The following is a 5,182-nucleotide window of genomic DNA, read 5'->3' as shown; positions in this document are numbered from 1 at the left end:
AAAACAAGCACTATACTCTAGGAGGCATGTCAGTGTGAAAAAATTAAAACTCGTAGAAAACAAACTCAAAACACAATCCAGACCCCTAACCTACCTATCTGTCATCCCTTTTAGAATCAAGGAAAGAGGATATTATATAAACCGGGTGGCCACCCTAAGGCTAGGCCTCTATCCTCATCATCTAGATAAACGAAATCATTTTCCGTGAGGCCATAGTCTTCCTCGGTCTCTATTATTTCTTATTCATCATCCTCTTGCGCAAGCGTGTTAATCAAGAACCTCACGATGCGTGGATACTCATCAAGTGCAAAAGAATAAGCATGTGCCACCGGAGAAACATTCGCTACTGGGTAGGGATCACTAGTTATCCATAGACATATCAGCCATTCTAACTCCTCAAAATTTTGCTCATGTGCAAGTCTCTCTACCAAATCCCATTCGCAAGAAAGTACAGGGTAGCAGATGTGAAACACTTGAGAAAAAGAAAAAGGGTACCTTTCATAAAAAATAGAAACGCATGCCTCTGGTGAACTAGCCATCTCTGAGAATACAAATAGATTTGGTTAGGTCTTTAAAACATGAGTTGTTTTTGTGTGTTGCTTGATGTGACATGGTGAATTTAGAATTATGTGTAGGATCTGATAGGGTGCTCTCTCGTTGCTAGTCGAGCTCTTTTACTTTTTTATCTTGTTTTTGTGAGTATAAGGCTTTATATATACATTCCCTAAGATTGGAGATTGAGAGGTCAGGGAGGAAGGTTGAGAGGGAAGCAAGTGAATGATGAATGTCAGCAAACACTCCCCCCTTCCTTGGGTAGATCATACCTTTTGGAATGATGTCATCACCTTTTGAAACCAATTGTTCCAAGTTGTTATGGGTGAAGGCTTTAACCAATAGTTTTCGATCGCCCTATGTGTTTCACCTAGTTGCAAGGGTGGTAAGGTACTCTCCCATGATTTTATTTGCAACATTGTTGTAGGTGGTGAACCTACAACAGGAGGTGCAAACTCTTTCTTGCTTGTATGGATATGTATAATGGTAGGTGGAGGTTGTGTTGAAGCTTCTATTTCTGTATAGGAACTACATGAAGAGCAAGAAGCTTCATTTGCTTTCCCTGTTCCTGAGCTAGGTGGAACATATCGTTCTTTCTTTGGTACCCAAACTAGCTCTGGAGCAGGTGTGTCGCATTCTGTGATTTTTTCCTTTCCATGATTTTCAATTTGTTTTGAAGCCACAGGATTGGGTTTACATGGGCCAGGTGACAGGTAAGAGTACAATTTACGTTTGGGCACCTAGATTTGATCATTTCCTTCATAGTATCCTTGGGCTTCCAATAGTCGTTTAGGAATCCAACACAATGTTTCTTTACATTTCTTGGAGTGAGGGGGACGTTTCTTACGAGGCTTCCATTTTTTAGCATCAGACATGGTCACTGAAGAAGATTTAGGGACCCATTTGTATGTTTTCTTTGCTATATTAGGATGGTTCTTGTGTGTCTCAAGTTTTCTTTCAACTACATCAGTTGAAGCTCTAGAGAGTTGGGCTATGGGGACATATGGTTCAACCTCTTGGACATTCAATGTCTTGGGTTTTATTTCCTTAGGCAATATCTCAGGGACTATGGCTTGAGTGGTAGGGATAAGAGTTGGTTTTTGCGTTGTGACACCCCCAGTCCCCCAATCAATAGTGCATTTGGTGGCTATCATCCATGTGCGTCCTAGGTTTATATTACCCTCCATAGTTCCAGTAGGCATGACCAAAAAGTCTTGAGCTACAACCCCATTGTCATAACTGACAAAAGTGTGTCAGATTCCAAAAACCGAAGTTTTTTATTTGTTGACACCCTTGATTTGGATAATACTCTCAGATAGAGGTGGCTTCCCTAACTGACACCACACCCCATATGATAGCATATTATATTTAGCACCCGTGTCCAATAAGGCGTTATATAGCACTTTTCCATAGGCACTATTTAACTCAATAGGGTATCGTAGAGGTGTGTCAGAGTCCAACCAATCCTCGTCGATTTCAATGTGGAATGCATGTGTGACTCCAAGGTTAGCCTCTCGTTTTCGTCTTATACATTGTTGTCGCTCCTTAGCCTCAGCTTGAGCTTGTATCTTCTTCAATTCTATTTGTGCCTTGGCTGCCTTTTTTGTATGGATGGCACGCAACTCCTCTTGGCTTAAAGGATCATAGTATCTTTCAAATTTGCTCCCATTGAGGAATCCAATGGTTTCAACTCCATCAAGAGTCTCCACACGAATGGTTCCTTGTGGGGTGATCTCACATACTCTATATGGTCCTTTTCCCGCATATTTCAACTTTTTCTTTTCGTTATGCACTCCATACATAAGGACTTTATCACCAACATTGATATCTTTGTTCTTTAGATGACGGTCAAACCATTTCTTCCTCCTATCTTTCTCCACAAGTGCATTTTGCACAGCTAATTGCCTCTCTTCATCTAGCCTTTCAAGGATATATAATCGCTCAACTAAGGGGTTACCATCCCAAACTTCTTGAGAAGCTACTCGAAGACTAGGAACGACAAACTCCCATGGCATAACCTCTTCTTGGCCATACACCATCTTGAATGGTGTGTAGTTAATGGAAACTTTATACGTAGAGCTGATGTAAGCTTTAAATCCCAATTTGTGCAATGGGCTTCCACCGTTTTGGTTAAGATGGAGATTAAGGTCTTATTGGTGCTCTCAGCTTGGCCATTTGCTTGTGGATAATAAGGTGTGGATTTATGGTGAGCTATCATAAATTTGGTAGTGAGTTCTTTTATTACTCCATTTATAAAATGAGTACCATTGTAACTCACGATCTCAAAGGGACAACCAAATCTTGTAACAATGTTCTCAAAGAGAAACTTGGTAGTTGACCTTGCATCGGCCTTACGTGTCGCCCTGGTTTTCGCCCACTTTGTCACATAGTCAGTGGCAACTATAATATATCGAGATTGAGTGCTACGAGCTGCCGGAATAATTGGGCCTACAAAGTCTAAACCCCATTTTTCAAATGGTTGAGTCACTTTAAGAGGATGTAAGGGCATCCTATCCTTTTGTTGTGTGATCTTGTAACGTTGGCATTCATCACATCCTTTTGAAAAAGTGATGCATCCTTAAATAAGGTTGGCCACCTGATTGCAACACCTTTCTAGCTATTAGTTCCTCTGAGAAATGTCCTCCGGATATACCCATGTGGGCTTCTTGCAGTATGTATAAATACTCATCCTCACGGGCACAACGTCTAAGAATATCATCCTTCCCTAGCCTGTAGAGAGTTCCCGCAATGAGAGAGTAAGGTTCACATTCTTTTAACAGTTTTCGAGCTATGTCTTTACGAAGCTCTTTGGGTGGAAAACCATTAACTAGAAAGTTCACAATCTTCTCACTCCATTCAGGTATGCTTTCAACGAGGAATAGAGAAGTATCAAGCAATTTATCATTGACTCCAGTAGGGGCTTCACCATTGGGTATGCGAGACAAATGATCAGCCACGACATGTCTTTTACCAGGTCTCACAAAATGGTAAAATCAAACTCGAGGAGAATTAACAACCATCGTGTAATTCTTCCCGTGGAACAAGGTTTATTTACTAGATACAACAAGGCTTGATGATCAACATAGAACACAAACTTGTTGGCCAGAAGGTAGTAGCAAAATTTATTCACTGCATAAATCATACCTAAACCTTCTCGCTCTGTAGTGGTGTAGTTTCTTTCGGCATCATTCAACTGACGACTTGCAGAGCTAATGGGATAGTCCAGTTTATGTTCTCCTGGTTGAGCTAGAACACACCCAATAGCAAAGTTCGATGCATCAATATGAACATGAAAAATTACATTCCAATCGGGCACTCGTAGAATAGGAGCGCTAGTCAAGGTCTTTTTCAATGACTCATAAGCATGGTCACACTCCGTAGTCCATTGGAACTTAATAAGAAGCTTGTACAAAGGACGAGCTATCTCGGCAAAGTTTAAAATAAACCGTCGGTAATAACCAACATGGCCCATGAACCTTTGAACTCCCTTATAGTTTGTAGGTGGTGGCAATTCTGCAATGGCTTTAATTTTGCTCTCATGTGTGGAAATCCCATTTTTGGACACTATTTGCCCTAAAATGACTCCATGTTTAACCCAAAAGTGGCATTTGAAAGGGTTTAAGGAGATGCAATACAATCTACACTTCTCAAACACTTTTCGTAAGAATGATAGATGTTCTTTCCAAGAGGAATAAACACAAAGGTCATCTAAGAAAGCTTCACAAAACTCCCTCAAATATTCTCTAAAAGCAGTGTTTATTAATCTTTGAAAGGTAGCCGGGGCATTGGTTAAGCCAAAATCCATAACACGAAATGCGAACACTCCAAATTCGGTTATAAAGGATGTTTTAGCTTGGTCCTCTAGCGCAATTGTGATTTGATTGTAGCCAGAGTACCCATCTAAAAAGCTATAAGCTTCCTTCCCTGCAACTCTTTCAAGCACATGTTCTGAATATGGCAAGGGGTAATGGTCCCTCCTAGTGGCGGCATTGACCTTCTTGAGATCCACGCACACTCTGAGTTTTCCATTATTTTTTGGCACAATCACTATTGGTGACACCCATTCTGAGTGCTCAATAGGGTATATGAATCCGCATTCTACAAGCTTTTCAATCTCTTCTTGAACGATTTTTGCATATTTAGGATTCATTGGGTAGGGTCATTGCTGAACTGGTTTAGCCATGCTATTCATGGGGATTGTGTGCTGCACCACGGAAGGTGGAACACCTTTCATATCATGATAAGTCCAGGCAAAATATATCCCTGAATTCCTTGAGAAGTTCTTTAAGTACACACTCCTCAGTCTCGGTCAGATCTTGGGCAATGAAAACAGGTTTAGACTCTTCTCCTGGGTCTGCTAACTCTATTTCCTTAACTATCGCTGGACCATCATAGACTCCATTGCTCCCATCGATAGGTTTTCTTTGAGCCTTTGTATAAACAACCTTACGTTCCTCTGTGGTATAGGATTTGAAATGTTCAGGTGCAGGGTGTAAGTCTGTGGGGTCCTGTTGTTCTGTGGACTGTGATTTAACTTCTGATTCCTTTTGTTGTTGCGCTAACTCTCGATTTTGTCGTCTCCTTACGGTACGGCTCAACTTTGGCTTCTCTGTAGCCTCTAGTTGTGTGA

This window comes from Adiantum capillus-veneris, chromosome 20, assembly GCF_014529385.1.
Source record: "Adiantum capillus-veneris isolate H3 chromosome 20, ASM1452938v2, whole genome shotgun sequence".
NCBI classification, from domain to species: Eukaryota; Viridiplantae; Streptophyta; class Polypodiopsida; order Polypodiales; family Pteridaceae; genus Adiantum; species Adiantum capillus-veneris.
This window is presented reverse-complemented; position numbering follows the sequence as displayed.